Source organism: Zonotrichia albicollis, chromosome 24 (genome assembly GCF_047830755.1).
Source record: "Zonotrichia albicollis isolate bZonAlb1 chromosome 24, bZonAlb1.hap1, whole genome shotgun sequence".
In the NCBI taxonomy this organism is placed as follows: Eukaryota; Metazoa; Chordata; class Aves; order Passeriformes; family Passerellidae; genus Zonotrichia; species Zonotrichia albicollis.
This window is the reverse complement of record NC_133842.1, coordinates 2594565-2605796: the sequence shown is the minus strand read 5'-3', so window position 1 is coordinate 2605796 and position 11232 is coordinate 2594565.

Here is an 11232-nt window from a genome sequence, read left to right as displayed (position 1 = left end):
ATGGCTGCTGGCTGCAGGACAACCCTGCTGCCAACCCCGTCGTGCTGGGGATGCACTGGGGAGATCTCCTTGCCCTTCCCTCTTTCCTCCCCCAGACAAGAAGCTGAGGATTGGGACCAGAGAGGACAAATCCCCACAGCAGAACCTTGTGAAAGACGCTGTTATGAGTGACTCCAGGGTACAAGAATCCAACGGGGAAGAAACTCCTCAGAGATTCCACAGGAAGAGGGGCTCCAAACCCAGCCCAGTGTGCTGTGAGGAGGAAAGACCCTCCCTGAGCCAGGAAGGTTGACAGAGCTTCAGCCAGAGCTCAGAGCTGGTGGTCCATGAGAACTTTCATGATGGGGAGAAGCCCCACAAGTGCTTGCAGTGTGGGAAGAGCTTCAGGCAGAGGAGCACCCTAATCAGCCACCAGATGATCCACACCGGGGAATGGCCCTACGAGTGTGGGGAGTGTGGGAAGGGCTTCAGCTACAGGTCAGAACTCGTCAGGCACCAACGCATTCACACTGAGGAGAGGCCCTACGAGTGTCCCCAGTTTCAGAAGAGGTTTCGGACCAGCTCCAGTCTCCTCCATCACCAGCAGATTCACACAGAGCAGAGGCCCTTCCGCTGCCCTGAGTGTGGGAAGGGCTTCAAGCGCAACTCCCACCTCATCAGGCACAGGCGCACCCACACTGGGGAGAGGCCCTATGAGTGTCCCACCTGTGGGAAGAGATTTCACAGCAACTCCAGTCTCCTCCTGCATGAGCGGATTCACACGGATGAGAGGCCCTTCCGCTGCCCTGAGTGTGGGAAGAGCTTCAAGCAAAACTCTCACCTCATCACCCACCAACACATCCACACCGGGGAGAGGCCCTACGAGTGTCCCCAGTGTGGGAAGAGCTCCACCAGCAGCTCTAACATGACAAAACACCAACGGAGGTTCTACTAAGGGAAGCCCTGTGAGTGCCCCAGCTGCAGGAGGAGCTTCGTGCACTGCTCCAGCTTCACCCCCAATGGATGTCTAACGTTGGGAAGAGCGCAGGTGATCCATGTTCCCTATGATCCATGCTGGGAAGACAACTGCCCCAATACCTTCCCGTCTCAATGACATGGTGTAAACTGAAGTACATGAAGGTCTTTCCATGGCCCTGCAATTACATTCACTCCCACCTCAGGTCATTGCCAGGGGCAGGAAAGGGACTCTCTCTCTCCCTGACAAGAAGGGTGTCCTTTCCAGGTGGGGGAAATATGTTGCTGGGAAGAGCCAGGCAGTTGTGTTTTAGTTTTTTCCTGTAAGCAGTTTTATTTATCCCTTCTGTGAGCAATAGTTTTTCTGTTCCATTTGTTATCTCGTTTCTGTTCCCAATAAATTGTTCTTATCCCAGCCCAGGATCTTAGCCTTTTGTGCTTTCCATGGGAGGCGGGAGGGCAGTGAGGGCAGTGCGGTTTTAGCGGGAGCAGGAAACTGGGGAATCCCATTCCTGAAGCCCGGCCTGTGGAAACCGAGCATCCCAGGTGGTGCCAGCCCTGGTGGCCATGGCAACAGCCTTGGGAGCGGGTCCCTGGCTGGGGCTGTGGGAACCTCTTCCCTCTGGTGCCCAGGGACAGGAGTGGAGGGAACGGCTGCAGCTGAGTTGGGGCAGGCTCAGGTTGGATGTCAGGAAAAGGTTTTTGCCCAGAGGCTGCTGGGACCCTGCCCAGGCTCCCCAGGAAAGGGTCCCAGCTCCAGGGCTCTCTGAGCTGCAGCAGCGTTTGGCCAGCGCTGCCAGGCCCAGACTGGCATTGTTGGGGTGTCCTGTGCAGGGCGAGCAGTTGGACTGGAGGATCCTGATGGGTCCCTCCCAGCTCAGCCAATTCTGTGGTTCTGGGATCCCATGAGCCTGGGGATGGGGCTGCCAATGGTTGCCATGGCAACGGGCTGTGGGTGCAGGCCTGAGCTGGTGTCCCTGGCAACCACCCCTGCATGGGGTCTCCATGCAGCTGTCATGGAAACTGACCATAGCAACAGTGGGCTGGTGATGGTTGCCATGGAAACTGACCATAGCAACAGGGGTCTGGTGATGGTTGCCATGGATACTGACCACAGTAACAGGGTCCTGGTGATGGTTGCCTGCTAAGGATCAGATTTTTCACAGACCTTCAGAGGGGTTCCATGGGGACTTTCCAAGAGTCTCCAGGCTTTTCCAGAGCTGGAATGTCACAGGCACAGACCGGGGCTCCATGGAGACCTCCCAGGGCTTTCTGGGGATGCTAAAGAGCCTTGTGGTCAGAGGCAGTCACAGCCATTCCATGGTGACATCCCAGGGGATCTTGGGCTGCAAAGGCACCGATCTGTCACAGGCACTCGCAGGGGCTCCACGGTGACATCCCAGGAGTCCCCAGGCTGCCATAGAGCCAGGGTGTCCTAGACACTCAAAGGGGATCCTGTCATGGGCACAGTGGAAACTTCAGGCAAAAGCCTTATTTCTTTATTGCAGAAATTCCTGCTGAGACCTGAGGTAGAGAAATGACACCCAATAGCCACCATGGATCCTCAAACCCTTACAGGGCCCCTAGACTGCTGAAATTCCTTCTAAGAGAGGAGACTGGGAACAGCTGGATCCAATCCCAGCCCAAGAATTTGTCAAAGATTTATGTGTAAAAGATTTGACAGGTGGAATTGAACTTTAACCCAATTTGTCCCACAGGATTAATGCTGGAATACCAGATATATTTATATAAATACAGCTCTGATTGATTCTGGTCATGATCGGACAGAAAGATTTTAACCAGAATTATTTACTCCACACTTCAGGAGCTTTATCAAAAATTAGAATATAGTGCTCTAGGAAGCAATTTTGAAGTCATCAGATTGGTCTGTGACATCAGAGTGTTTGTTGTGGAGGTCACTGAGCAGCTACAGCATCATAGAGGGGATTCTGTGACATCACAGAGCAGGCTGTGATATCATGACTTGGCTGGATGACATCATAGAGCTGGCTGTGAGGTCAAAGTGTGTGCTGTGACATTAAAGAGTGCCAGTATGACATCACAGAAAAGGTCTCGTGGCATCACTGAGGGGTTTGTGACATCACAAAGCTGTCTGTGACATCATAGTGTGAGGCAATAGACCAGACTCTGCCATCATCGAGGGTGTCTCTGTGACATCAGAGAGTGGGTTGTGACATCACAGAGACTTCTGTGACATCACAGAGCAGATTTAGCACATCATAGGGTGACATCTCATAGATAGCTGTGTGAGATCACAGGGGCTGTGTGACAACCCAGAGTGGGCTCACTGGTGACATCACTGGTGGCTGTGTGACATTGCAAAAGAGCTGTGTGGCATCACAGGGGCAGTGTGAGGTCCCTGGGGAGGTCACTCTGCCCCAGCCCCCCTCACAGTTCCGCCCAGCACAGTCCAACCCTGCTCGTGCACAGCAGGGTCCCCTGTCCCCCCAGGCACCCCCGCCCCCGGCGTGGAAGCCTCCCCCAGAGGATGTTCCACGAGATCGACCCCAGAGCCTGACACGGGGACGGGGGGCCGGGGCCCTGGGGGTGGCACAGGGGGACAGGGACCCCCAACAGCATCCCCGTGTTCCCCAGGGCCAGAGCCTGGGTCAGGGCTCCTTCACCCTGTTACGAATGAGGCCTTGAGAGCGCTGAAAAAATCCCCAGCAAGGGATCAGAAAAAAACAGATTTAATATTAAGGGACAGCAGCACAAAGTTCCTTGGCAAGAGTCACTCTGCTCCTGAGTGGACACTCCAGGCACAGCAAGGAAACAAAGTAACAACAAAACCAAACCAAATCAAGGCAATCAAACCAGAAATTAACAGAGAACTGTCCTTGTGTGTGTGTGACACAAGGACAGTGAGAGTAACGATAAAAGGAATATGGCCTAAAAGTTTAACAAAGCTCAAACTTAATAGGACTTAACCTTGACTGATAGCTTCAACTCGACAATTTAGCAAAAGAAAAGCACTTAATAGTACTTATCCTAACTTATAACCCATGACTTTGCAATTTACCAGAGGAATAACACTTAACAATATTTAACCCTGCTTATAACTTATATTAAACAACTTTGCAAAAGAAGAACTCTTCACAGCAATTAACTTCACTTAGACTTTATGATTTAATCTCACTTACAGGCCTGACTGACTCAGCTATCCCAGGCACTCCAACCCCTCCGAGAGCAGCATTTCTAACATATTTCCCCAGCACATACACTCCTGTGTGTACGCAGACACAAAGAGTCCGTGCAAGGCACCTGTGAGCAATTCCTCTGAGGGCAGGCAATGCTCCCTGTGGATCCTTTGGCATCTCCCCAGTCAGTGAAGGGTTGAGCCTGGAGGAATGGGGCGATCGGCCCAGGCGCTGTCGTTGTTCAGGATCCCCAAGTGCAGCAAATGGGAGAGTTCCCGGCTGGGAGAGGCCCCACTCAGAGGGAGTCGCCGGCCCAGGAGAGCTCCAAGGTCTCCTTTTGGAGCGCTGTTTGCAGGGCCCCAAGAGAGGGGCTTCAGTCCCAGCAATGGTTCATTCTGGCTGCACTTGGCACCAACAGCCTTCTTTGGCAGGGTGAGAACAGGGATGCTGTGCCACAGAGGGAACAGAAACAGTTCCCAGGGCTGCTCCTACAGAAAGCAGGAGCTGGTTGGGCAGCAGCAGTGGCTGGAGCAGACAGTGTTTGTGATGAGCTGCAGAGGAGCTGAGCCCAGGGGCTGTTGGCCAAGGCTGAGGCCCAAGGAGCATTTCTCAGCTGGCAGGGTGGCCTGAGAAGGGGAGGGGGGAATGCAGCAGCACAGGGCCATGGAACCAAGGGACCATTGTGACATTGCGGGCCCTGTGAGACCAAGGGACCACTGTGACACTGTGGTGCATTGTGAGATGAAGGGAGCATTGTGACACTGTGGGGCCTCATGGAATCATGGAGAGCACTGTGACTTTGCTGGGCCTCATGGAACCATGGGGACCACACTGATGCTGTGTGGCTCTATGGAATGTAGGGATCATTGTGACACTGAGAGGCTCCATCAAACCAAGGGTCCATTGTGGCAACACGGGGCCTCATGGAACCATGGAGACAATTGTGACACCTTTAGGTTTCATGGGACCAAGGGACCATTGTCACACTGCAAGACCCCATGGAGCCAGAGGTCCATTGTGACATTGCAAGGCCTCATGGAACCATGGAGAGACCATTAGGACACTTCACAGCCTCATGATACAAAGGCACCATTGTAATGCCTTGGGGCACCCTGGCACCAAGGAAGCCATTGTAACACTGAGGGGACTCATGGAATCATGGAGATCATTGTGACACTATGAGGCCCCACAGAATAAGCAAAGCATTGTGACACTGTGTGGCCTCATGGAACCAGTGAGACCATTGTGACTCTGGGGGTCCTCACAGATCCAAGAGGGGCATTGTGACACTGTGGGGGCTTCCGAAACCAAAAGGCCTTTGTGACACTGCAGGGCTGCATGGAATTAAGGCTCCATTGTGACATTGCAGGGCCTGATGTCATCCATGGTCCAATGTGACACTGTGGAGCCACAGGAGACCATTGTGACACTGCAAACACCCAGGGTCCAAAGGTCCATTGTGACATTTCAGGGCTCATGGAACAGAGGCATCACATGTCATTGTGGGGCCTGGGGAACCACGGAGACCATCGTGACACTGCAAGGCCTGATGGAACCAAGGTGTCATTGTGACATTTTAGGGCAGCATAAAACTAAGGGAACTTGGAATAGATCTGGCTGCTTTGGCCTCCTGGTCCTCCTTACTGGTCCAGCTGACCTTGGCATGTTGAAGGTCTCTTCTCATCTGCTACTGAAACACTGGGGCTCCATGCTCTCATTACTATGGAAAAGAACTGTCCTTCTCCTCCAGGTGCCCATGGCCTGAATTGGGATTTCACCTCCAACATTGCCTATTGTGACAGACTGGAGGAGATTGTTGAAACATTTCATGTGTGGGAGATGAAAGGGAAGGTCCAGCACTGCCCTGCCCTGGAACCCCAATTTCCCCCAGAGCCTCTGTCCCAGCCCTGCAGTGGCTGCCAGTCCCTGGCACAGCACAGGCAATGCTCCACAGCCACCTCTGCAGCCCCAGCCCAGCTCCTGAGGGACCAAATGAGCCCAAGTCCTACCTGGGGGAAGTGCCCTGGGAGACCAAGGGGTATTGAAGGCTGACCACAAGGCAAGCACACATCTTGACCCTCCCTCCTGTTGGAATTTCCATCTGAACACTGCTGGAATCCAGGAGTTGGTAGCTCTGTGTGTGCTTCTCTGTATCTTTTTTGTCTTTCTCTCTCTCTGTGTCTTCTTCTAATACCCTCTTCTTGCAAATTTTGATTAACTTAAAAATGAATGAGCAAAGAGTTTGTGAAGATGAATGAGCCAAGGTAATGCTTTGGGAAGTGTTTTCTCCTGATTGAACATGGCATTAAACCTTTTGCCAAGCTTCTCTAATTTTCTAAAATTGCCAGTAAATGCTGTTTGGTTCTTTTGAGCTCCTGAGAATCTCTTGTTGGTATTTCTCCAGGGAGTCCAACTCAGAGGACACAAACAATTGTAATTCCATTGAAACGTCTCACTGGGAGAGTTGTTTGGGTTATGGGAGTCAGGCTTGTTTGTCCTGCTTGGCCCAGCCCAGGCAGGGCTTTCGCAGCCACATTCCACACTCCATTGCCCAGCTGGAGCCCCTGGTGCCTCTGAGTTGTGCTGCCCCAGCCCCAGGGACGCTCTCCTTGTCTGCCCATTCCCCCACGGTCTCTGGGCAGGGATGGCCTCAGTGGGGGCTGCTGACATCCTCAGCACCTTGGAGGCTGCTGCTGAATTTTCCTGCTGCAGAGGCTTGTTCAGCCTTCAGCTCTTCAGTGCAGGAATTCAGTGTCCCAGGGCTCATTAACATTCAGAACACCTTAACAAGCCAAGCTCTGGGAATAATTTGATTTAAGTTACAAAAAATTTTGTAGTTGCGTAGATCTCAGGAGTGTATTCAAAGTGAATACATGATATTTAAAAAGACAGCCAGAAAAAATGTTTTTAGGTCAAGTTTAGTTTTGTTTAGTTTCCTGTTAATTTATTGATATGTGCAGTCTCCAATTGACACTGAATCCAAGAACCTCCTCAAGCAATTTGAATAGATATGAAAATCAAGACCCTTCATGGCTGACAATCAATCAGACTCTGTCCCTACCCCTACCCCACCATTTCCCCCATCCAAGGCCTGGCACTCAGAGCAGCCTTGTGCAAATCTGAGCTCCCTCCAGGCCAGGCTGCACCTGCAGCTTTCAGCTCCTTGGCTCCAACTCCCACCTGCTTTCCTTGGAGAAGGAGCTGCCCAAGACACAGAGGGATGTTCATTTCTTGTCAGCCAGCAAAGCCAAGGGAAGACACAACTCCATCAAATGCAAAAGTCATTATCTTCCCTGGCTCTGCCCTGCCCCTGATCCCCACAGCCTGACATGTTTCCTTCATCCCTGCATTGCCAGGGACTTTTTGGGACAAGGGAGCTCTGCTCTGGGGATGGAGGGAGGTCCAAGTGCAGCCACTGGAGTGGGAACCACAACTCATCAGGTTTGTGTCCTTTGAAGGTCAGAAACTGGTGAGATTCAGAGGCACAGAAAGTTTCTCTTCATGGCCAACAGACCATAGTTTAACAGGGCACAATTTAATAACAATCACACTCTTCCCTGAGCTATGTGCAATGTCCCAGCAGCACCTGATGAGTCCACCATTCACAAGTGATTTCCATACTAATATTAATTTCACACAAATGTAGTTCTGTGATAGATACAAACACAATTAGTTCTTGTATCAGGATGCTCATCCTGGTGTGGTGCCAAACAGCTCCAACAATTCCTGATTTGCGAAGTTGTCAGTGGTGGATGAAGAAGAAAGGTCAGGCTGCTTTTGGTGTTGAGGAAATACTGAAAGCAGCCTGACTCATTTCATCTCCTCATGCCCTGGCTGATCTCCCCTCTTTCCCCTTCCATCCATTGGCTTTTGTCTCCCCCCAGCCCCCTGTGAAGAGCCTGGCTCTGTGTTGTCCATCCCCTCCTTGCTGGCACTGTCACGCTGGGACCAGGAGCCCCTTCAGCCTTCCCTGCTCCGGGCTGGACCAGCCCAGCTCCCTCAGCCTCTTCTCACAGCCCAAGGGCTCCAGCCCCACCTTGGAGGCCCTTCCCAGACCCTGCTCCAGCTGCCAGACATCTTTCCTGCCCTGGGCAACCCAAACCAGGCCACAGTGACCTGGATAATCCCCGTCCTTTATGTCCTGGTCACACAGCCCTGGGCCCTTGTCCCCTGTCAGGCTGTGGGATAGATCCTGTGGAACATCCTTTGGTGGAGGCTGTGGCTCCAAGTGGGCCGGGGGGATCCCGGGGGACAGGGACCCTGCTGGGCATGAACAGCATTGGACTTGTTGGGAGAAACTGTGAAGGGGAGCTGGGGCAGAGTGACCAACCCAGTGACCTGACACAGCCCTGCTGGGATGTCACACAGCCCCTCTGGGATGTCACAGCCTGCTCCGTGAGGTCACAGCCCATTCTCCAATGTCACACAGCTGGTCTCTGATGTCCCAGTACACTCTATGATGTCACAGCCTGCTCTGTAATGGCCCAGCCCATTCTGTAATGTCACACAGGTGGTCTCTGATGTCACAGCCTAGTCTGAGATGTCATAGTCTGCTCTGTGATGTCACAGCTGGCCCTGTGACATCACAGAGGCAGTCTGTGACGTAATACCTTCTCAATGACCTCACATAACCCACTCTGTGATGTCATAACTCACTCTGTGACCTCATGTTACCAGATGATCAATTGTCTCCACCAGCTGAGCTGACACCTGGAGATTGTTCTCCAAAACCCCTGGCCTGTGGAAACCACACAGTGCCCATTGTGTGAGAAGGGGAACTGGAAGTTCAGCAGCCTCAGTGTCCTGCCAGCTCAGCCAGGCCCACTGGAACATTGGGGTCCACGAGCACCAGGAACCACCAGAGAGGCCCCAGGACAGGAGAATGCATCAGTAAAGGGGAGGGGAAATATGTTAATGATTTTGGGGAAATGATTATTATATGTGTGTTTAGTCCAGGACAATCAATGAATATGTGTGGAAAATACAGAAAATAAACTGAAACTTTCCTGTACTCAGCATGCACAGCTTTGGGAGGAGCTATCGCCCGTGCATCCAGCTGAATAATGAATGCTGCTTCTTGATGCTACATTGGTGTTAAGGAGTTTTCTGGTTTACCGAATTTTTGGTGAAACTTCCACTGCCAAAGAAATCTCTGTCTCCTGCTGTTCACAAACAGAGAAGGGCTGGTGTCAGATGTGGGGCTTGGAGGCTGCCTGGGGCACAGTGACCATGAAATAATAAAGTTTTCAATGTTCTGTGAAAGAAGGAGGGGCAGCAACAAAACTTCTGGCTTGGAATTAGGAAGGGCAGACTTTGGCATATTTGGGATGCAGATCTGGCGAGTATTGAATCAGGTACTGACTTTTTAAGGGAAACAGCTCTTAAAACCAAAGGGGTCTGGGCAGGATGGACACATTTCAAGAAAGTAATCTTAAGGGGGAAGGAGGTGCTTGTCCCAGTGTGTCAAAAGATGAGCAGGTGAGGAAAATAACTGTCCTGTCTGCCCATGGAGCTTTTGTGGGAACTCAGAGGGAAAAAGGACCAGCAACTAAGGAAGTGTTTAAGGATATTGTTAGACTATGCAGAAAGAAAATTAGAGAGGTGAAAGCTCAATTAGACCTTAACCTGGCTGCTTTTGTAAAAGAAAAAAAATGTTTTTATAAAAAAATTATAGCAAAAGCAAAGAAAAGGCAAATCTCTATTCTTTATTGGATGCAGTGAAGAATATAACTAAAGATAAAGGAGTCACAAGCTCAGCTCCTACACAGAGAACTAAAGTAACTAAAGATAAGGAAAAGGCTAAGCTACTTTACACCTTGTTTGTCTCAGTTTTCAACAAGAAGACAGCTTGTCCTCAGGACAAGTGCTCTCCTGAGGTGGTAGATGGGCACAGGGAGCAGAACAGACCCCTGTAATCCAGGAGGAAGCAGTTGGTGACCTGCTGAGCTACTCAGATTCTCACAAGTGTATGGGATTGGATGGGATCCATCCCAGGGGGATGAGGGAGCTGTGGATGAGCTCCCCAAGCTGCTCTCCATCATTTACCATCAGTGCTGGCTCAGCAGGGAGGTCCCAGAGCACTGGAGGTGCCAGTGTGAGCTCATCCCCAAGAAGGGCTGGAAGGAGGAGCTGGGGAACTCCAGGCCTGTCAGCCTGACCTGGGTGCCTGGCAAGGTTATGGAACAGATCATCTTGAGTGATCTCACCCACAGGATGGCTGAACGATCAGAGCCAGCCAGCGTGGATTTCAATGTCTGCAATGATGATCTGCATGAGGGGACTGAGTCCAGCATCACGAAAATTGCAGATGACACCAGGCTGGGTGTGAGTGTGGATCTGTTGGAGGGTAGGAGGGCTCTGCAGAGGGCCCTGGACAGGCTGGATCCAGGGCCCAAATCCAACAAGGTGAGGTTTAACAAGTCCAAGTGCTGGGTCCTGCACTTTGGCCACAACAACCCCAGCAGCACTACAGACTGGGGACAGAGGGGCTGGAGAGCAGCCAATCAGAAAGGGACCTGCAGGGACTGAGGGACAGCAGGCTGGGCATGAGCCAGCAGTGTGCCCAGGTGGCCAAGAAGGCCAATGGCTCCTGGCCTGGATCAGGAATGGTGTGGCCAGCAGGAGCAGGGCAGGGATTCTTCCCCTGTGCTCAGCACTGCTTGGGCAGCACCTCAAGTGTTGTTTGCAGTTCTGGGGCCGCCAATTTAGGAAGGACATGGAAGAGCTGGAGTGTGTCCAGAGAAGGGCAACAAGGCTGGGGAGGGAGCACAAGAGCTTGGAGGAGCAGTTGAGGGACCTGAGGTTGCTTATACTAGAGGAGGCCCAGGGGAGACACGGCAGTGTCACAGCACAGGTTGGATTTGATGATCTCCGTGGCCTGTTCCATCCTTGCTGATTCTGGGATTCTCTGAAAGAACACTTGAAGCAGTCACAGGATGAGCCCTGGGCCTCCTCTTGAGAAGCTCCAGCAGCCCAGGTCCCTCAGCTTCTCCTGCCAGCCCCAAAGCCCATCCTGTCAGTCCTGCAGAGCCTCTGCAGCTCCTCCTCACTGCCCAGAACAGGGAGCCCCAGAGGCAGACACAGCAGCCCAGATGTGCCCCCCTGGCCTGGGGTGCCTCTG